Raw genomic sequence first — 23,358 nt, forward strand, 5'->3', positions numbered from 1 at the left:
TGAATGTTATCTTCAGTTTTGGGCCCTTCATTACAAGAAGGACATTGAGTTGCTGGTGCATGTCCAGAGAAGAGCAGTGAAGCCAGTGAAAGATCTAGTGGTCAAGTCTTACAAGGAGGGGCTGAGGGAACTGAGATTGGAGAACAGGAGACTGAGAGGAGACCTTATTGCTCTCTACAACTATCTGAAAGGAGGTCATAGTGAAATGTAGGTTGGTCTCTCCTCCCTATATCAAGTGATTGGATGAGAGGAAATGGCCACTGAAAGTGGTCAGGCATTGGAATAGGCTGCCCAGGGAGGTGCTGGGGTCGCCATCCCTGGAGATGTTGAAAAATACGTGGACATGGCACTCTGGGACATGGTTTAGTGGCCATGGTGGCATTGGGTTCATTGGTTGACTTGATGACCTTGAAGGTCTTTTCCAACTGAAATGACTCTGATTCTACAATTCAAAGTTGAAACAAAAGTTTCTCTAAATTCTGCCATCGCAGATTTTGCTGATGTTATCACTGACCCATCAAGTACAGCATAAAAAAATCTCTGATACTCATTTCTTTCCATTCCCAGACTGCATAAATTGTATGATTACATGAATTCACACTCTCTGATTTCCTAGTTATCTGCTGATGGAGAGTTCTTCATAATGGAGACATTCCACTATCTGTAGCCATTTTAATTTTAGTGTGTGTGGAAAAGTGACTTTGCAGAACAAAATTTCCAGCATAGACCTTTCCTCACAAGTTTTCTTGTAGTTTTACTTCTGTTTTACCAACATAACTAAACACACAGTCATATACTCTTAACTCGTTCAGTAAAATGTGTCTGTTGACATTTCGCCATTAAACTAAAGTCCATAAATTGCAGAGTTAAAATTTATGACATTTGGCTTTGCTGTAAATGGATTTATAATAAGGTATTTTTTAAGTTCAGATGAAACTTTCTTCTGGTTGTAAGCTTCCTTTCTCTCTTGTGACAGCGAAGTTCTATATCTCCCTTGTCTAACAATTGGTATCTCACTTCTATCTGAGTAGAGAAACAAGCCTCAGTGGGTCATCTGTTCTCTAGCAGAACAATGACTTTGGAATAGTTTGGGTTGTTTTGACAATATGATCAATGTCAGGGATCTTGAAGTCCTGAACCTTTAAAAGCACAGCACATGGATAATTACATTATCCAAAAGTCACACCAAAACCCATAGAAATCCACTGATTGTTCCAAAAGAAATCTTGAAATTCATTTAACTGCTATGATCCATGGTAGTAAATACAACTTGTTTTCCTTCTCTGTCCTTCGGGATTTCTGTCCACTAGCCTACATTTGCAAAAGTTCTAAGTGGTTGGCTAGGAGAACATTTGGGGAGTTATCAGTGTATTGCTGTATTCTGCTGTTCTCTAGACATCCACCACTGCCAACTGTGAGAGAGGGGATCCTGGGCTAAACAGACCTTTGGTTTGACTGCTTTTATGTTTCTATGTTCCTGTAAACATAGAAATTCTGTTACACAACTTAGCATGTGATTGATAAATTCTTAGATTCCATCCATACTGATATGCTCCAGTCTAATGTGCAAACTCTGCCACTGTTCCTGAACAGTTTGCTGTAATGCCAAGAGCTGAGAGCAGGTAAGCAGTGCCAGATTATGGGAATGTGAAGAGATATGCTTTAGGAGACTGAATGATTACTGAGATAAGGAAAGCACGGGAGCTGGAACAAGGTTTCAAAAATATGTGGGACTAGCATATAAACACTGCATGTGCCAGAATGTGCACCTTGAGACTGGAAGTTAGGATATATGTGAAAAAAAGAAAGACTGAGACATAGGCTGTAGAGCAGACAGTGATGGAGAACAAAAAAGAATGCATGGTCCTTCTGAACACAAATTAGGATCCAGAATTCCTGAGTTAGCTGGTAAAGAGACACCATAAAATATTCGTTTCTCTCTCTCTAATGATTGAACTGCACAGAATTAATGAAGATAGTTTTCTCCTGCTATTAGCTCATGTCACCAGAACTTAACTCTATGAACATTTAAGTCCTGAGCTTTTTTTCATGACCTCTAGGGGAGTGAATTTGCTTCAATAAGGCAGAATTTCCAATGGTTATTTTTCCAGATTACCTTTTAGGAAGTTATCTCCCAAAAGTAATCTTAAGAGCATTAAGATTATAGAGACTAAAACATTAAAAAATTAGAGAGCACCAGAATTCAAGCAGCTTCTGAAAACTTAATTCAAGCTCCTGGAATATATGTACTATCATAGTCTTTTATTTAAGAGATTACATACTACTTTTATCATAGGTCATTCCCTCTTTCAGTACACAGGATATGTAGCATTCAGGATATGAAGTCACCAAGTATCTTGTTGTTTTTATGACCCCTTCTTCATCTGGTAAAAAAGCTACACAATACAGTGACTGAGGCAGAAGATTTCAAGAAGGAAAATTTGGTCATGTGTTTTGGAGAGAAGAGTGTCTCCTGAAAAACTGGATTCTCTCCTTGTCTCATTCCAATGCATTCTGCAGGAGGCTGAAACTAATTTAATTCAGATTTTGGATAGGTGATGAGACATACATATTTTTTACTTCCTAGATACCCAGCCTCATGCTCTGGAGGCTTCTGAGATGCAAGTGAAATTTATGTCAGGTGTGGCTGACAAATGAAGTGTAAAAATAAATGTTATATATTTGACAAATGTAGCCATCCAAAACAGGCAGATAAAACATACTTTTGACACTAATGTAATTGTACTTTATTTCTCCGTGTACAGAGTGGGGATAAATGGGATAATGTCTGTGAAGCTAACAGCTGCCAGTGATAGGTGTCAAAAGAATCATAGAATATCCTGACATGGAAGGGACCTATGAGGATACTTCAGTCCAATTCCCGACTCCACAGAGAGCAACCTAAAAGTTAAACCATGTATTTAAGAGTGTTGTCCAAACTATTCTTGAAGACTAACAGGCTCAGGGCCCTCAGCACTCTCTGGAGAGCTTTTCCAGTGCTAGATCACCCATCCATTGAACTTTTTCCTAATACCCACTCTGACCTTATCCTGATGCAGCTTTAAGCCATTCCCTTACACACCAGAAAGTAGAGAGCAGCACATCCATCTCTGTTCCTTCTCATGAGGAAGATGCAGACAGCAACGAGGTCACCTCTCAATTGTCCTCTAAACTAAACAAAACTAGATCCTCAGTCACTCTTCATAAGTCATGCCCTCTAGTTTCTTCACTGTCTTTGGTGCCCTCCTTTGGATGCCTTTAAATATCTGAATAACCTTCTTATGTTGTAGAGCACACAGTACTTAGGGTGAGGCCACACTTACACTGAGTATAGAGGGACAGTCATTTCTTTTGACCAGTTTACTATGCAATGCCTAATGCACTCCAGAATGTGGCTGGTTCTTTTCGCTGCCAGAGCACTTTATTCACTCATATTGAGCTTATCAACCAAAAACCCCAGAACTCTTCCTGCAAGTATGTGCTTGCACCCCAGGCTCTTCTGCCCTAGAGCATTCATACACCAAGGATTACACCATCCCAAGGAAAATTTAGAGCATGAAATAGTGTTTCTTTAAAACAGCATGAACTGAGTAACACAGGGATAAAAGGAAATGCTGAAGGGCATTCATGAATGCCATTCACCTTCTATGCTGAATGAGACAGAGTTGATATGAAAATAAGTGCTAGTACAATTTGGAAATATGACGTAATGCATATGCTCCAATGTGCATTGCCAATTAATTACTAGTTCAAGGGGTGGAAAGCATAGGAGCAGGTCTGGAGGTGTGATCACAGGGTGGGGAGTTTGGCTCAGCCTAAGGTGACAAAGTGGGAGAAGGATCTGTCTGCTGAGCTGAACATAGGCAGATCCATGCAGTGGAGAGCATGGGAGGAATTTCTCAAAAGCCATGTCAAGAATTGGCTGTAATTTTCACAGATAGCTTCTTAGACATGAATTGAAGTTGCATGGAAATATTAGGGAATTGCCTAAGCTGTGAGCATTTGACTTTGCAAACTTACTATTGCTTCCATTACTTTTTTTCTTGTGATATATTTATTTATAATGGAGAACACAGGAATGGTTCAAAACAAAATGAAGACATTTTTCTGAAAGAATACAGTTTAACAGTAAGAGCAAGAGATTTAAGAGACCTTAAGGGACACTTGAAAGTTAGAAGGAATGTTGGGCCTTTGGAGAACTACAGGAGTAAAGAGACCACAAAAGATTCAGAATTGGGGGTAGAGGGACTGAGTGCTTGTGGATCAAGCACTGGTTAATGTTATGAAGAAGGAAGAAAAGTTTTGTGTGTGTGGAAAGGACACTGCAATATGATTACAGATGTTTAGAGAACACAGATTTTTTTTTTTTGTAAAAAGTCTCATTTTGCTGACATTTCAAAGGAAGAAGTGGTAAGGTCAGTAAGGAGTCTTATGTTAGTCTCATAGCACAATGTTATTCTCATGGAGAGTTGGTTCAGTCCTATTCACAAGGCTTCATGCAGCACACATTTTGAGTTTTATGGCAAAGGAGAGACTGTGCTGTTGAGCATATTCTCCCATCCAACTTATGGTTCAATGAAGCCCTGGTGGAAAGATTCTACAGTAAATTTCCTATCTCCTGCCATACATATTTTATTTCAAAATGGCCTTTTAGCATATAAATCAGCAAAGCATTAATCCAGTCTGAAGATACCAATAACCATGGTACAGTCCTCAACCAACAGGAATGGAAGAACAAGTTGCCTGAAACAGCAGCTTTGCTCATTGCTGTAATAGGCTCAGACACTTTGAACGACGCTGAAGAAAAGTGGGTTTGCTTTGAAAATGAAAAGGTTTGCAAAAATTAGCACTTTTCCAAATTTTTTGTCTATGAAGTATGTGCCAAAATGTTGTCAAAATTATCATCTTACTGATTTCCAGTAAGACAATCTTACTGTGATTTTTAATAACGTGATTTTTAAATTAAAATTCCTACATGTCTTAGAGAATGTTTTAAAAGCTGACCAATTTTAAGCCTTATGAAATACAATTCACAGCTTAGTGCTGTCCAGTTGGTTTTATGTTTCTCTTAGCCAGCTCTAACTGGTGCTAATAAGCAATTAAAAACTACACAGTGGATCTTACTGGCAGAAGCCACATTACCAGTCAAAACCTACCCATTCCTTTTCATATATGCAGCATCACTTTGACTTATGCAGACTCGCACTGCAGTTTCACAAATGAGATATACATTGCTCTCCCATGCTTCCCACTGCATCCCCTTATTCTGCCACTATCATTTATCTGATGGCAACTGCAGCAAGATCAGTGTGTTGGTCCAACACACTGGTCCAAATTGGCTAGTTTTAGCCACATGAATGCTCTTGTCAGCACAGAAAGGCAATAGAAATTTACAGCCAGTCATCGAGGAGAGGACAGGACTGCTACTTTTGGCAGCAGCTTTATCATGTAGCAACTTGCCTGTGGTGAAAGCCATAAATTAAACCTTGTGGAGCCAGATCTTGTTCAAGCTCCTCAACGTAAGAAATATCAGGAAAAGGAACCTCATATGCCTGCTGTTAATGGAAGAAACCAAAGCTGAGGGCTGCTGCATACTGAAGCCCTTTCTGCCAACATTGTTCTTAGAGACACTACAGGAGGAGATCTTCGATCTATTAAGTAGAAAGATGCTGTTCAACAAGAGACTAAGGAAGTCTTAATTTACCAGATCCAGTGCTTCGTTAATATTTGTGATCACAGATTTTGAGAGCCACTAGTGAAAACCTAGAAGGAAACTGAATTTACAAAGAATAAGGAATTTTCTTTATATATACAAATACATACACAGATGCTGCTCCAAAGATAGGTTATGGAAAGATGATGCAACAACTCCCTTCTGCTGAAATGGAGTCATTCTGTTCTTCGGGCTGCACATTATTCTGTGCTGTCTTTGTGGGTAACTGTCTGATGCATAAGGCACTTCAACTCACTAAAGCAGCAAAAAGCTATTTGTTTTTTTTCACCTTAATTGGTTTATTAAGTTGGAGAATAAGTTTTTCTAAGGTAGCAAGGCCCCACGTATAGCTGACATCATAGCTGACAGCTTTTCTCAACAAAATGTCACTAAATGAACATGAAATGATGAGACTTTAGACTTGCCCTTACAGTTCAAGGACCATATAGAAAGGCTACTTGTGGAAAGTTATCCTAAAGTTTATTTGGTGTAAATTAATTGGAAAGAAAACAAGATACTTAAATATATATGCATGGGTTTAGGAAGGGCAGGTCCTGCCTCACCAACCTGATCTCCTTTTATGATCAGGTTACCCGCCTGGTGAATGTGGGGCAGGCTGTGGATGTAGTCTACCTGGACTTCAGCAAAGCCTTTGACACTGTCTGCCACAAGAAGCTCCTAGCCAAGCTGGCAGCTCATGGTTTGGACAGATTCACTCTGTGCTGGATCAAGAACTGGCTGGATGGCAGAGCTCAGAGAGTGGTGGTGAATGGTGCCACATCCAGTTGGCAGCCAGTCACTAGTGGTGTTCTCCAAGGATCAGTGCTGGGCCCAGTCCTGTTCAATATCTTTATTGATGATCTGGACGAAGGCATTGAGTCCAGCATCAGTAAGTGTGCAGATGACACCAAGCTAGGAGCAGGTGTTGATCTGTTGGAAGGTAGGAGAGCCCTGCAGAGGGACCTGGACAGGCTAGATGGGTGGGCAGAGGCCAATGGGATGAGATTTAACAAGGCCAAGTGCAGGGTTCTGCACTTTGGCCACAATAATCCCAAGCAGTGCTATAGGCTGGGGACTGAGTGGCTGGAGAGCAGCCAGGAGGAAAGGGACCTGGGGGTACTGATAGATAGTAAGCTGAAGATGAACCAGCAGTGTGCCCAGGTGGCCAAGAGAGCCAATGGCATCCTGGCCTGCATCAGGAACAGTGTGGCCAGCAGGACAAGGGAGGTTATTCTTGCCCTGTACTCAGCACTGGTCAGGCCACACCTTGAGTACTGTGTCCAGTTCTGGGCCACTCAATTCAAGAGAGATGTTGAGGGGCTGGAACATGTCCAGAGAAGGGCAACAAAGCTGGTGAGGGGCCTGGAGCACAAATCCTATGAGGAGAGGTTGAGGGAGCTGGGCCTGTTTAGCCTAGAGAAGAGGAGGCTCAGGGGTGATCTTATTACTGTCTACAACTACCTGAAGGGGCATTGTAGCCAGGTGGGGGGTGGCCTCTTCTCCCAGGCAACCAGCAATAGAACAAGGGGACACAGTCTCAAGTTGTGCCAGGGTAGGTATAGGCTGGATATTAGGAAGAGGTTCTTCACAGAGAGAGTGATTTCCCATTGGAATGGGCTGCCCAGGGAGGTGGTGGAGGCACTGTCCCTGGGGGTCTTCAAGAAAAGACTGGATGAGGCACTTAGTGCCATGGTCTAGTTGACTGGCTAGGGCTGGGTGCTAGGTTGGACTGGATGATCTTGGAGGTCTCTTCCAACCTGGTTGATTCTATGATTCTATAAGGCAAATTCTGGTAAACTAAGTGACATAGAGATATATCTAAGTATCTTGATTTTATAAGGCAAATTCTGGTAAACTAAGTGACATAGTTAATCACATGAACTGAACCAAAGAGGTCAAGAGTTTGAAACAGAAACAATTTGCTATGTCTTTCTAACACAGTGCTGTGCATAAAAAAGGAAGTAGAGCACTTTCAGGAAAAGGGGAGACTCCCTAGGTAAAAAATAGCAAAAAAAATCTGCTACATGTTGAGAAAGTATGTCATATTTTCCAGAGCAGAACAAGGATAATGGCATCAGATAGTACCAAACAGGAGACTGTCAAATTGGAGAGTATCTGATAGCAGTTTTCTTTGGAAGTTATTCTTGGGATTGATCATTTTTTTTTTGGCAAAGACGAGAAAATAAGCTTACTTCAAGGGCTAATTTCACAGAATTCAGCAGTATCGTCAACACAGCTGCAGTGGGATGTCATATGGAAAAACAGTGAATGACCTTGGTTATTAAACTAATGGAAACAAAACAAATGGCTATAAGACAAAATGTGAGGTCATACACTTGGAGGCCAATTAAAAAATTGCTGTTAACAGAGAACCTTCCCAGTTAATAAGTTGTGTAAAAAAGAACACAGATACTAATAGAAGAGATGGTGGTTATCTAATATAGCTGTGCAAAAAGGCAACTGCATGCCCCTGACTACAATATTTCATGGATACGTGAAAATATGAATGTACTGCACAATGTAGTAATCAAATTTAAAATGGAGTATTATGGGAATTTGAAACCACTTTCAAGACAACTTAATTAAAATTGGGATAGGTGGCTAGTAGAATGACCAGTGGGATGAAGAACTGTTGTACAAGAAGAGACTAAAAGATCTTTGTTTAGTCTAGCAAATGGAAGGCAGAGAGGGAATATGATTACTGTCTATAAATATAGCAAGGGCAAACACCAGGGATGGAGAACAGCTATATAAGCCAAAGGACAAATACTAGCAGAAAAGTGAATGTATTCTTGAATAAATTTAGTCTCAGAAGTTTTCTAACCACCAGAAGTTCTGGAACTGTTTTGCAATAGGAGTTGGGGTAAACATATAAAACTACCATTAAGATGGAGCTTGATAAGTTTTTGGAAAGGATTATATGACAGTTTCCTGTAATAGCAAGAAACTGGATTCAGTAACCTAGGAAGTCTCTTTCAGTCTTAAGATCCTACATTGTTGTGGCCGTTTGAGCTGATCCTCTAGCTCAGACATAGGGGAGAGATGAACATTCCAGGGATAGGTCACATAAATGGCAACAATAGATAAATTAATATAATTTCATTGGAGCATCAAGAACTTAATGTCTAGAAGCACAGTTTGTTCTCCCCTTTTTCTCCCGCTAGCTTCTGCTGCTGCAGCTTCGCCTGTCGTCCCCCAGCTGCTGTTTTGGCTACTGCTGCTTTGCTGCTTCGCAGCCGCTTGATCCCTCCTCCATCTCCCTTAAGGTTATTGTATTTTTTTTTCCTCCTTTCCTTCTCTAGTTATTATCTCTCTTTACATTGTTATACTATAAGAAAATACAATTTCATCTTTCCCTGACTTTTAAAAAAAAAGGGTTCTGTGTTGTGCTGAGTCCACTTCTCCCCGGGGGAAACCTCCCCCAACCCGGGACAATTGTATTTTGCAGTATTATTTCCTGCTCATAAAGATGATAAATTTATCCAACTAAAATCCTGAAATGCTTCAAAAACAATAAAAATATTTTGTGAGTAAAATTTATGTTGACTGTTGTAAACTCACTGCGAGTGATTTCCGAGTAACACTTTATTGGCCATTACATTCATAGTCTTTATTGTATCACAATGTCTCCTGCAGGAAGGTTATGCAGTTCAGAACTGAAGTTGTTCTTTACTTTTTCAAGACTGGAACTTGGATGTAGCACAAAGTTTCTTTGAAGCCATACCACACAGTGATCAGTAACCTTCCAGGGCAATATACATTGTTTCATGATTCAACCTTTTGAATCACAGAACTTTAGAGGTTGGAAGGGACCTCCAGAGATCATCAAGTCCAACCTCCCTGCCAAGGCAGGGCCAATTTGATTAAATAAGCTGCAAATTAAACAGCTGAATGCAATTTATTTATAGATAGATATTTATTTGTTTATAAATACGATAAAAAGTATATGTAGTCCAACAACCATAATGAAAACCACAGGTAACGTTTTTTTAATAGTATGGTATGGGGTTCTGATATGTAAGTACAAACACACATATACATATGGTATCTTTTAATTGAGAATTTTGATCTACAAAGAATACCTGTAATGTTTAACAAAAGTCAAAAATCAAAACACCAATAGAGGGAATACAGTATTATAAGACCAAATGATCAAGGTGTTACTTATAGGTGGCTTGAGATTCTAATTATTCTTTTGTTTAGTTTTGTTTTTAAAATACTTTTCCATCCATTACTATTTCTTAAACTTGTACTAGGCAATCAACAAGTAGGCCATTATTCCATGACCCTGAAAACACATGTTCCATCAAGGAATATAGTTTGTTAACTGTTCTTCTTTGGGACAGACAAGAAGGATTAAGCCTAAACAGACAAAGTAGTAAGATTAAGGAGTTGAAAAAAAAGAGAAATATTGGCAGAAATGACAGGGGAAGAAAGTAAAGAATAAAATTAAGAGGATAAATAAAACTCTGTAAGGCAGAGATTATTAAATGCGTGGGGTGAAGCAGCACAGAAGCCAATAAGGACATTAAATAAATGTTGAGATCACATACTCTACAAAGGATTAGCCTCCATTTCCTCTTCCACAGGTGGCAGAAACACACGGACACTTCTGTAAGTTCTACCTGCACTCTAAACATATTTTTTTTCCCCAATCGAGTCTTCAAATCAGATGTAATAAACTGTGTTGTAAAGGACTTCATGAACCTCTACTTTCCAGGTGTGAAAATGTGAATTAGTGATAGATATCTTGATTAAGTATTTTATTTTTGTTCCTCTGAACTATATTCTAGGCAGCCAGACAGTTACATTAATGTAAATCTGAATTAATGTAAACCTGAACAGTGTTCAGGCTGAAGTTCTCCAGTCAAAAGAATATGTTTCCTTCTAGTTCTGAAACAAATGCCACAATTCTTTAACATAAATATTGCCGATAGCAGTAAATAGCTTCAAATTCCCTTCCCACAATGCGCTATGCACCACTTGAAGGTTGGTTTGGTATTGTACTTAAGATTCCTGCTCAGACATAAACTCTTTAAAATACAACAGACTACTCCTTCTCAAATACAGTTGACTGCTATTTGAGAAAATTGTACTCCATGACAGACAGAAGGATGTCACTCTTGTACATCACTGTTGGTTCAGCTTTGTTGAATTTATCTACTGCCAGTCAGTAAATCTGACATTTTTAAGTAAAGTTGCTGACATCAGGCCTGTCCATGAAAGGAGATGTGTGCAGCCTATAAATACATCTGTTTCAGAACTCTGATGTTCATGAAGACATTTTACAGCTTAGTGTTTGAGCTAATGCTTACTCTTTCAAACCACAGAAAAGAAATACTCAATCTGGATTGTTCTTTAGCATAGTGAGTTAGAAATGGTTTTACAGATGAAAAGGAATTTACATAGGTGTCTGAAAATCTTCTTTCTTTCCCCTGATGTCAGGTGAAAAAATAATGGAGAATACATGGTAGATTTCATTATTTTTATCTAAATTTGAACATAAGAATTAAAAAACAGAGCTACATGTCTGTAGGGGCACAAGAGTTCTCTGGACCTACAGACTTCTATCTATAAGCGCACTTCAATACAGTTCCAAAATTGGAAGCAAAACAATTAAAATTTGTTCAAGTGGTAAAAAACGAAAACATTAATGAAAATTGTCTGTTACTACATTGCTACATCAAAGTCCTCGTAACGCTCAGTTAATGCCTATTGCTTGGGCAGTGCTAAGAGGAAGGTGCTCTGGCTACTTTTTTAACGACTAATAAGAGTATTAAGATTCACTTAATGTGTTCTGAATTAGAAAAAAAACCGCTTATTTTCTGTTATCCGTCTCTGGATGCATCAAAGTTTTCAAACGCAGGTGCTTAGGTCCTCTTGAATTTCTGAGCGTCACCAGAATGTAAATACTCACGGATAAGTCCTGTCGTGGAAAAGATGTCTTCTTGAGACACGGAACTTGAAAAGCTGTAAAGTATGTGGACGATGACCTAACATGACTTTACCAACCAAGAAGACATTCAAGGCAGAAAGAAAATGGTCTTGACCCAGCTGATATGATGGAGCACACGAGATTTAGGGTTGGAATTTCAACAGCGTCCGAGCCCGCGGGAGCCTCCCGGCTGGAAATGGCGCTAGCGGCTCCTTGTGCATGCAGGAAGCTCTCTCCGGGGGATGCTGCTCCGCTTGGCCGAGACGAATTGATACTGGCTAGAATACACAGGGCGGGTATTTACTGTCTCACTCTCCCTCCACTGGGCAGAGGAGGATGACTAAATGAGGCAGCGCAGGACCAGCGCGCAACACGGGAGGCTGGGTTCCCGAGGTCTTCGAAGGAGCGGGCGTGAATGCCATGGACGGCGCGCAGGGAAGGAGCCGCGCAAGCGAAGTGCGCATCCTCCATTTTGGCGGAGGGCGGGCAGAGAGCTTGGCTCTTGGCGCCTGGCCGCCGTCTCTGGATGGGGCGCTCCTCCCCACTCCTTGGCATTGCCGGAGGGCAAAGAAGTTGCTCTTCCCGAGGGGAGCCAGACAGAGGCGCTTCAAATGGACGCCCCGCTGCGCCTCATATTGGTTCGAATTGGTCCTCGCAGCAGCTTCTGACAAAATGGAGGACGCTGTCACTATTACCACCACCACCAGCTCCTCCAGAAGCTATGTCGGCATCTGACATGGCGCCCTCCTCCGCAGCGAGTGGGGGCAGTAGGGCGTCTTAAGGTGAAGGCGGCAAGCAGGCGCAGCTTGGTAGGGCAGGCTGCGGAGGAGGCACCCTCATTGGGCTATGTGCGTTCTCTCCCATTTCCCTGTGGGAAGGCTCCCATTACCCACTCTGTCTCATGGAAACAGCCCTAGGTTCAAAGCCCCGCTGGGGAGCAGGAGCAAGCGGGCACCTCTCGATGACCTGCCAGCTCTATCGCTGGGCGGCGCGGGGCGCAGAGGAGCACGCGCCCCACGGCTGGGTCTGTGGCGCCCACAGGGACTGTGGGCAAGGCTGAGATGGGCAGCGCAACCTTCAGACCGGTGGCCAGCCGCCAGCACCACTCGGCCAGCGGCAGCACAAACTTCTCCAAGTTGTTGCTGTCAACATGCTGCGCAGAGAGCGCAACCCTCGGACACGGGTAACGAACCGGTGAGCAACGATCCGGGTTCCTCAGACCTTATGGATCTACAGTGGGAAGAACCCCAGGCATGGCTAGGAGGAAGATTGGCAGTTTATAGGGTCAACCGGCTGCGGGCGGCTCTGATGGATGGGCGGCCCACCCACTCCGCTATCCCAACGCGAGGGCCCGCCCTCTGGGAGAGCCAATGGCAGGGCAGGGAGGCGGATCTCCCCAGAGCTCACTTGGCCCGGTTCCTCCTCCCTTCGCCAGCAGCTGCGCTTTGCCCGGGACTAGACCGAGTTAGAGTTGAGACGCCGGAGGAGTAACGCGGAGTGCGTGCGTCCCCAGCGGCGGGGGGTGGGGTGGTATCCGTGCCTACGACCGGTGGGGATCCGGGTAAGGTCGGAGTGTTGTACCTCGGGGTGGGCTGGCGGCGCGGAACTGCCCCGAGGGTGGGGATGGAAGAGTATCCGCCGTGCCTCCGGGCTGCAGGGGCTTAGTACCCCACGGTGTCGTTGCCGCACTGCCACCTCCGGCGGCAAAGGGGACGCGGGCAGCGCTGGGGGCAGCCACACGATTAACCATTGTGGGGCGAAGGTGGGCGGCTGGGGTAAATGGGGGCGCCCGGGGACAACCCGGGGGGGGAAGGCAGGGGCATTTGGGGGAAGGGCTGGGTCTGGTTTAGCACCTCCTATTTTAACTCTCTCCTTTCCTTCTCCGCTGGGCCCTCGACTGTTGTTCTGCCCCATGGCCTGCCCCCCTCACACCCCCCACCCTCGCCGCCCCCCCCTCTGCCCCCTCCCCCGCGGGTGCCTCCCTCTCCTGCCCGGCGCGGCGCTCCGTGGATCCTGCAGCCGTCGCTTCTCCCCTCCCGTATTGTTTGGCTGGGTCTCTCTAATGGCGGACAGGAGGCGGCAGTGCTGCTGGCCGACTGCAGGGGGGCAAACCCGAGACCGGGGGCAACTGCTGTGAGAGCGTGCGAAGGGCCGAGGCACTCGCCCGGTTCTGAGTGGCCGCCGCTGAGGGCCTTGCGACCCCCCGGGGCGCTGTTTCGGGACTGCTTAAGGCAAGTTAGCAGGTAATGTTTGCGCCCCGCCGTGGGTGCCGCTGCTTCCTTTGCCCCCGCGCTCGAGCAGAGAAGCCTTCGGCGTCGCTACCCCCGGGGCAGCTTCCTGTCCTCCACTTATTCAGTGGCGGCACGCGGTGTGGGTGTGCGTGAGGAGTGCCCCACTGCCTCCGAGGGCAGTTTGTATTTATTTATTAATTGGGCTAGGATTAAGGGAAGTGATGGGTGATGCAGGCGATACCTGCCCTGGCAAGCAAAGGAAATGCTGCCTAGGGGCGCTGCCTGCTTCTTGCTGCCCCACGTTAACCCCGTGTCTTTCCTTTAGGCTCCAGCCCAGTTTGGTGCAGCCTTGGCAGAGACCAACAAGGAGAGGGAGCTCCATTGTGAGTGCTGTTTATGTTTTTATTTCTGCCTCTGCTAGACCTGCTTTGGGAAGGCTTGACCCATCCCCCTATATTCTCGGAGGGCAGAGGTAGAAGGAGGGGCCTTATGGGTTGGGTGGGGAAATTCTTGGGTCCAGCTGCTGCCGCCCTGGGGCGAAGCCCCAGTAATGGCTGTGAGGCGGCTTCTCCTTGGGGTGGGTGCTGCTGCTGCTGCAGACGTCGCTCCTGCAATACCAACTCCGGCAAGCAGAGTACGGACTGCTGCCGCTGCTCACGTTACCCGGCCCAGGAGGGAGGGGGAGGGCATATTTCGGGTGCCCTCTAGAGTTCTAGAGCGTGTATTAAAATCTGACGAGACACCTCTAGCCGTCTTCAGTTTCCCCCCCTTATTTCTTCAATTCATGGCCTGTATGTCTTGTAGCTAAGAAGAGGAGCAAAAGGTGTAAAATAACCCAGCAATTCATGGAGCATACTCGAGCGTCTCTCCTTTGTGCGTTCAGACTGGTTCTTTATGCCAGACTGGTTCTTTATGCCTGCATATTTGCTTGTGAGATTTTGTTGAGTGCCCTTTGCAATTTATGTACCTTGGTGGGTCTTCTGGGCCGTTTACTTTTCCCCTTCCACAAAAAAAGCTGGAAGTCACTGGGGAAACCCACATCTTGTTAATATTGGTAATTTTTGACGTTTCATCTTGTGTGAGATTTTTTTCAGAACAGATTATCATCTCTATTGGGTTGGTTAAGGAGAAGCTGATTATCAATCCCTGTCAATAGGATTTGGGATGTAATTTGACTCTGGCTTGTGCCCCTTGTAGTAATAAGTTTTTTGGCTGCAGGAGGGCTTCAGGAACGGCAAGGTAGTGCAGCCGGGGAGAGAAGCAAGGCGGTGCGGGCATGGGGAGCTCTGGAGCCAGGATGCGGGCGCGGGTCATGGCCGCTAGAGGCCGCCGCAGGGAGTGCAGCGGCCCCGCCGGTCTGGTGGGTAACGTGCAGCCGGAGAACAAAACAAAAAGGCAGCGCCTGGCTTGCGCTCTGGGTTCTTCGCTTGTCACAGGAGAGACTTGTATGTTGTAGTTTTCCCCGACACTTGTATCCTGACATGCTGTTTTCCTTCTTCACCCACCCCGCCCCTCCCCCTTTCCATTCTAGGCAGTATACTTCCCACATTTGTAGCTTGCAACTTTTTGACTTTTGGTGGCTCTCATATACAAAGAATAAAGTAGTTTTTTGCAAAACCCCACTGCTTTGGGGGAAGCCATCATATTTGGATTTATTCTGAGATGCTAGATTTGCCAACCTCATGGAAGGTGTGGAGTATGGCCTGTTATTAGCAAAGTGGTCTGTTCTAAACCTTGATTTAACTACTGTCATTTCAGATTTTTAATTGGTAAGGGTTTTTAACTCCTACAGTGTCTTGGATGTAAGGCTACCATCTAATTTCACTTCTGGTTCATCACACATTCCAGTGTGACAGATACTGTGATGCTTCACATTAAAGTTTCTTCAAAGAGCGATCAAGGCAGATACTGCCTTGTAAAGAGGGAGGCTGTTGTGTTGAGAGTGTAAAAGGATGATGTATACTGGAGCTGGTTTGAAAAAGAATATTATGGGGTTTTGTGACTGCCTATGAAAAGATGAGAATACTGCCAAGAACAGCAGTACAGCTAAGATTCAGTAAACCCCAATGTGTAGTTGCCAGCTGGTTTGTGAATTACACTAACATCTTGCACAAAAGTATCCTAGTAAGATGCCACATTGTCCTTCTCCAACTGTGATGGTGGTGGTACAACCTTTTCTCTAGCACGTGCCTGTAGGAAAAAAGTGTGATCTGATAGGCCATGCTGTTGCATGCAGGAATATATGTTCTGTTTACTGCTGCAAAGTCAGCTCTAGGAGCAACTCCTCAACTCAAATTTTGAACTAAAGGTGATGGTGGGACATTATTAGGTAAGCTAACTAGTTTCAATAAAATATTGTCTTAATTAGAATGTCTAATAAGTTTGCTTTATATTAGGTATATTTGGGGTGGAAGAGGATTAATGTGATTGCATTCTAGTGTTGCTTAACCTGGGATAATATCCTAAGAGGGATTTGCATAAGCAAGAATGTACAAACACCAGTGAAAAAGTGAAAGCAAGTTTCTTTGTCTTTTGCAGAGCTTGTTCAGTAATAAAAAGGGAAATAGGACCAAAACTGGTGCAACCCCTTTCAGATTTTGCTGTCTCTCTAACTTTTTTTTTTTTTTTTTTCCCAGTAGCATCATGAACAATCTTGCATGGTTACAGTAGCCTTCATTTTTGTCTTGATGACTAAATGCAGTATTATTGAAGTTGTTTTCTTGTGTCAGAGTTTGCAACCAGTTGATACACATTCCTCAACAAAAGCCAAGTTCTGTGAAAAATTTGTATCTCAAGAAGTATTACTAATGGAAAATCCGCCGTTCATGGAGAACTATTCTTTTTTTTCCAGATGTGCATCATTAATTACAACAAACTCAGCCTAGCCCCGTTGGTGAGGGATTGAAATTCAAAGTTTAGAATGGCTCAAAAGACTAGTTAGATGTCTGTTGTGGGAAATTTGAGGTGATACTTGGCTCATGAGGTTCGTAAAGCCCTGTATGATACAAGAGTTTCACTGTCCACTGCAGTGGTTCAGTTCAACTTAACAATTGAAAGTCCACTTTCTATTTGACTTGAACTTCATTTCAGTGATTTAACCTTAGAAGGTGGATGCTTTAGGAGGTCAACTGGCTTTCTGAGAGATTAGAGTTCTGAGGAAACTTAGCTCATCTTCCTTTCTTTTAGGCTGCTCTATGTGCTGCTGTCCAGTATGATTTGCAGTAGATGCTAACTTGGTATATGAATGATCTGCTCAATTTAGACTCTAGTATTAAAATCTTAATTTTGGATCAAGATTTTTAAGTTTGTTTTGTACTTCTAAGAGAAATTTTAGGTGGAAGGGACCAGTATGAGGCTTCTGAAGTGCAGTTGTATGGTATGTGCTCTTCAGTTAATGCTTGTGACTGCATTGAATTTATATCATAGCTTTGTAGTTGCACAGTGGATCCTAACTCCTGTTTGTTGCCCGTGCTGCGTGCATTTGTATGGATGCACTACAGTTGCACTATTGATCCTGCCACTTCTCTAGGAGAACACTTAATGTATTAGAACCTGAGAGCAGTTCCATACAAATTAGAAGTCTTGCTTCTTTGCTGCTGTGTGGATCTCCGCTGAGATGGCTAAGGAGCATTCATTACTGCTGTGGTTAACTTGGCTGAATAGGAGGCGGCGGTCTGTCCAAGTGGCCAAGAAGGCAAATAGCATCCTGGCTTCTAACAGAAACAGTGTGAGCAGCAAGACTAGGAAAGTGGTTGTGCTGCTGAACTCAGCACTTATGAGACCACAGCTCAAATATTGTGTTCGGTTTTGAGCCACTTAATAAAGCACGTACAGAGAATAGCAGTGAAGCTGGTGCGGCGTCTAGAGAGTAAGTCTGATGAGGAGCAGTTGAGGAAGCTGTGAATGTTTAGTCTGGAGAAAAGGGGATGACAGGGGAGACCTTATTGTTCTCCACAGCTACCTGAGGGGAGGTTGTGGCAGGATGTCAAATCGCTTCTCCCTAGTAACAAGTGCATAAGATAGGAGGAAATGTCTTCAAATAGGAGGTTTAGATTTGGTGTTGGGAAAGTTTTTTTTTCATTTAAAGAGTTGTTAAGTGTTTGAACAGGCTGTCCAGGGAAGTGGTTGAGTTGTGCCTCTGGAGGTAATTAAAAGACTTGTAGATGTGGTACTTATGGACAGGATTTAGTGGTGGACTTGGCAGTGTTGGATTAGTAGTTGGACTCAGATCTAAAAGGTGTTTTTTAATCTAAATGATTCTAGGATTTCAGTGCCACTTAATTATGCTTAAATAGTTTTGGCAATTTAAGCCTTATTTCTTTTGTGAGCTTTGAGAAATTACTAATTTTAAGATAATAAATATTCTGTGAAACTGTCATCGTAGTTCAGTATGATTCACACAATCAAATTACATGTCTGTATGGATTACAACATCTACACTTAGAGTAGGTGAGATCAGCAAATATAAGACAGGTTAGATCATAGCTGTCCATTGAGGAATTCTCATGCTTTCACCTGAAGTATCATGAACTTGACATGTCAGTAATGAAATTGTTTTTTTTTTTTTTGTATTTTTTAATACCACTTTGCTCTCAGAACAATTGTGTCTGGTTACAGTACAGGTGTAAAATTAAGATTTTGCTTGTCCAACAAAGATTGACAGAGGTTGATTCGGTTTTGTGATCAACTGGGAGTCTCCACTGACATGATTGCCACCAACTATGTGTTTTTCAAACTGCTCTGTGTTTGGAGGATATTTGTATTTTGTAGGTTTGTCCTAATGCTTAAGCACCCCACTCTTGTGTGTCTCAGGCTTTTCAAAGCTGTCTTAATAGTAACTTCCTTGTCTGCCCTTTTCACCTTCAGGCACTGGAAAATGAATCTGATGGGGATGATAAGGATTCATCCCTGAGGCAGGAGTGCAGAAGTAATTGTTCAGTACTCCAAATAGAGTAGCTGCAGTAATGGTTTGAAATGTACTTGGTTGGGTGTTACCAGTGCTCTTTCCAGCCACACTGAGTGTCAGAAGCCCAGGAGAATTGTTGTACTTTTTTTGTTGTTTGCTTTAAATTTGAGTTGAGACTGCTAATCATGCACTCTTGTTCTACAGAAAGGGTAGTGTCAGGTCTCTCAAACACTTCATATGTTGCCGCCTTACCTAAAATAAATGAGTTAGGCATTCAGTACAAAACTATACATTAAGGTTCATAAACTTTTTTCTTTAACCCTTGCAAGATTATGAGAATTCTTCAGTTTATATCATTGTAACTTCCTGAAGACTTCATACTTAAGTTTGTGTTCCTAGTGCTGTACTAAATCTATAAAGGCATAGTCCCTACTCATTATTTCAGTATTTACTGACACATGCTAACTGGATATCACCTTAATTCTACCTTTTGTTTAATAAATTGTGCCAAGCGGTGGTGCACACTTGCCACACACTCTGTTAGTTGATAGGAGGTTAAATGTTTAAATGCTTGCACCATAGTTCATGCACCTGACTCTTACAAGGCCATCAAAGAAAGTAGATCAATTAGGAGGGGACAATGGTGTTAAAGAAGAGTTTGTATTAGTTTCTGTGTGCAGCTTCCTTAGTATTTTGTCGCAAAAGATGGCATTAGAAGAAGATAGTAAAATTTGGCATAATCCATAGGATAACTGTGCATGCTTTTGAAATTTAGGTCTGCATGACAAATAGTCAATCTTGGAAACACGGACCAGTTTGTATTCCTCCTGTAGACTTTTGTTGGAAGCATATTGGCATTTTGTGTTCCTTGAGGCTCTTCTGTGCAATGTAACTGCACTGAACTTTAAACAAAAGCCCATTCAACTGTAGTAATTTTTTTAAACTTCTGCTCCTTCAAAGTTTAACCTTAGTGAAAACTAGTTCATTCTGGGGTTCTATTTCTTTAGATCCATGTAAGACTTCTCCAGTTTGGCATTTGTCCCTAGTACCACATCAAATTTATTTTAAAACCATTTAGTTAATCTCAGCTATCATCTCTGTATGGGTACCTTCAAGTCTCTTTCTTCTGGACTTGTTGCCTTCTGTGCTAGCTAAATCTCAGTGTGTAAGCTTCTTCTGACTTTCTTTGCAAATGCCTGACCTTTAGCTCAGACTCTTACTGCAAAAGCAATTCTTCCTCCCCTAAAGGGAAACTCCTTGTGGTCATTTGTGGACAGTATTGTCATGATACTTGGTTAGAGTCCATAATCTAGCCCTTGCTCTAGAGACAGCGCAAGCTATTCTTCTAACAGACTGCAGATTTCTTCCATGTAGTAAGATGACTCTTGGTAGACATTTAAGTGTTGCCTGTTTAGTTGTGTTGTGTTTTTAAAAGAGAAACAACTAAAATTAAACTCTTAAATCAAGTTGGAGAGAAAATACAGAGCTAGACATTATAAAGCAATTACCCCATCCATGGCAAACCCCCTTGAATTTTTCCCCCATCCCAAAAAAACAAAATCTAATACTCCCCAGTGCTCCAGTCCTTCCCCCACCAATGCCTCTACCATCCAAATAGGCCTAAACAAGCGTCTGGAGGCCTACCACTTACATGTTCCCGATAAAGTGGCTCCCGCCACACACACAGGGCAGAAGGAGGAGGAAAGGAGAACGAACTGACCTTGTTGTGAGTCTATAAAGAGATAGCAGAATTATGGGATTGAATAATAATCTAGTCCCCAGAAAGTTTTCTAACCCTATAGCCTCAACTTGGGACATTCCACTCCTATATTCAATCCCATAATTCCTGCTCATTGCACTACTCATCTAACTAGAAACAGACTTTATATAGTCAACAGTGCCATCTAAATCCTGCATCTTCCTGGTGCTTCTTCAAAACCATCTGTCGCTGAGATCCTGGACACAACTCTTCTCATCCAGTGGGACTTCTCAGATGACATCAGCTATCTGAAAGAGACTCAATAACAACTTGTACATACTTTAAACTCACATTGTCTCAGTTCAAGTCAAAATTTCTTTGCAGAACACACTTGGTCTTACCACCTTTCTGCATTGACCAACATATATGTCCTGGACTTCCCCCACCAGGAAGTAACCACCCCTTGGACAGGTTGTATTCCCACCCAAAGGCAGAAAACACCCATACAATTTTCCCAACTAACCCTTTTCACAAACAAAGGAACTCTGTTTCCATCTGCATTGTGTTCAGCAGCACTCAAGATCAAGTAATGGACAGTCCTAGTCCATTCTCACTCAGCTCTTTGCAGTCCGTGCATCCAAGCAACTGCCCACTGCAAAGTCTCAATTACTCATTGCAGATTCTCTTAGAGTCCTTCTCAGCACAATCTGGCTCAGTCCACAGTCGTCTCAAATGGTGTGTCTCCACACCTGGGGCAGTCAAGTGGGGTAACTAAGTCCAGTTCATTTCCATTCTTCAAGCTGTTGCTCCAGTTTGCTTCTCATGCATGCAGGAGTGAAGATCCCTTTGTCACAGATGAATTCCATCTCTCTGTCACAGATGAGTTCCAGTATCTACAAGAGTCCCATGCTTCTACTTGTCTCTTATACCAGGCCATCCACCACCCGAGGGTGCACAACCAGAAGTGAACCCACCACACCACCAGTCTGTGCCCTTGTCTTCCTTCCCCAGTCTGAGCAAAATCGTTTCAAATTTTATTTAACCTTTCACAGCACCTCTCCCTCCACCTTCTCAACAGACATCCGAGGAGGAGGTTCTGGTAGTGGATGAGGAGCAGGTGGCAGAAGAGGGAAGAAAACGGGATCAGTGCCATTCACTGCAACCACTGCCTGACCAGGAGTGTCCATCCTCACCACTGCCTTACCGGCCAGTGGAGGCACTACCATCAGGGCACCCTTGCGGCTCGCCCTGCCGTGTGAACTCAGCTGCAGTGCTGCTGCTTCTGCCTCCGCTGGAAACTCAGCGGGGATACGCGGGGACACACTGCTACTCCTGGCTAGCTACTATGTGCAGAACCGGCTGGAGTGCATGGGAAGTGGGGCAAACCCCTCCCATGCTCGGTGCCGCTAGTTCTCTCACAGTGAAGTTAAGGCTGATTTGCAGCAGGGGAAGGGGATCCCCATCGCCGCTCTCCGCATATTCCCCAGTAGGACACACTCCAAATGCAGACTCGTTGTTTACAGCTGCAGCCTGACTGTACACGCTGCCTGTGCTGGGACAAGAAGGGTACCTAAGCGCGGTCGTTTCTCTGGAATCACCAGCTCATCCCCTTGCGCCCAGCAAGAGGGTGGCCACCACGGCCATCCGCCCGCCAAGCAGGGTGGCGCTGCTCCCACGAGGCACCGTCTTCGAAACGCTGCCTGGGTCTACGGGTCCAGGGGAGGCTACCGGCATTGCCGGAGCCGCCTGCATTTCCACCGCCCGTGGATTCCTATCAGGAGGGGAAAATACGCAGGGGTTTGCATGCTCCGCTCTACCCCACCCCTCCAGCTCGCCCCATGCAGGGCCGCTTGGTACCCTGCTGTGGGTCAGCTTGAGCCGTGGCCGCTTCAGGGGCGGGGGTCCCATAGCATCCTCTGCCATCTCAGACCTTTTGACTCGCTTGTTGCTGCTTCTTTCTCCCATTTTTTTTTCCTAAGCCTTAATTCTATATTTTTCTCCAATTCAGTCCATGCAAAACCAACCATCTCGATTCCCGTATGGGCCACCAAAAATTCTGTTGTGATTTTTAAAGAGAAATGACAGAAATTAAACTCTTAAATCAAATTGGAGAGAAAATACAGAGCTAGACATTATAAAGCAATTACCCCATCCATGGCAAACCCCCTTGAATTTTTCCCCCATCCCAAAAAAACAAAATCTAATACTCCCCAGTGCTCCAGTCCTTCCCCCACCAATGCCTCTACCATCCAAATAGGCCTAAACAAGCGTCTGGAGGCCTACCACTTACATGTTCCCGATAAAGTGGCTCCCGCCACACACACAGGGCAGAAGGAGGAGGAAAGGAGAACGAACTGACCTTGTTGTGAGTCTATAAAGAGATAGCAGAATTATGGGATTGAATAATAATCTTCTAGTCTCCAGTTTTTAACCCTATAGCCTCAACCTGGGACAAGTTGTAAATAAATGACAAGACTAAATCTCATACCTTGCCTCTCATCTCTATCTCAGGGTAACATTTTTTTCTATGGTTGCTGCAAAAAGTGGTGCTTTCACAGCCTGTAATCTAGTCCTTCTCACCAAAACATTCTAGCTAGCTTCAAACTAGCACAATCCACCCCCGTCTGTTTCACTCAGAGTATTGCTGAGAACTGTCTGATCTAATCTAAGACAATATTTACACTAATGAATATTACAAGTTCAGTTCACACTTCATTCCAGCTATTTCAGATGTAGGTGATTCAAAAACTCGGAAAACAGCAGTTTGTCTCCTTACAGATGAGATGAGAGCAGGCACTCCCAGGTTACGTTGGGTTCGTGCTCATGTACTGTAGATTCTTTCATTGGATGCTGATGGTGCCTAGAACAGAAAAC

General features: G+C 43.7%; 1 protein-coding gene across 7 annotated transcripts in view; it reads left to right on the top strand.

The window, feature by feature from the left end:
• The first annotated feature begins 12,051 nt into the window (after positions 1-12,051).
• Positions 12,052-23,358, top strand: part of ZMYM2 (zinc finger MYM-type containing 2) — a 103,585-nt gene continuing 92,278 nt past the window's right edge. For 3 of the 7 annotated variants that reach the window (XM_064171398.1, XM_064171439.1, XM_064171407.1), the window contains exons 1-2: positions 12,052-13,209; positions 14,205-14,262. The gene's annotated coding sequence lies outside the window, so the exon portion shown is untranslated. Of the gene's footprint in view, positions 13,210-13,243; positions 13,411-13,495; positions 13,892-14,204; positions 14,263-23,358 lie in introns of those variants that run through there. The other 4 variants (XM_064171413.1, XM_064171450.1, XM_064171432.1 and 1 more) reach the window with 4 other exon arrangements.

Source organism: Pogoniulus pusillus, chromosome 3, assembly GCF_015220805.1.
Source record: "Pogoniulus pusillus isolate bPogPus1 chromosome 3, bPogPus1.pri, whole genome shotgun sequence".
Lineage (NCBI taxonomy): Eukaryota > Metazoa > Chordata > Aves > Piciformes > Lybiidae > Pogoniulus > Pogoniulus pusillus.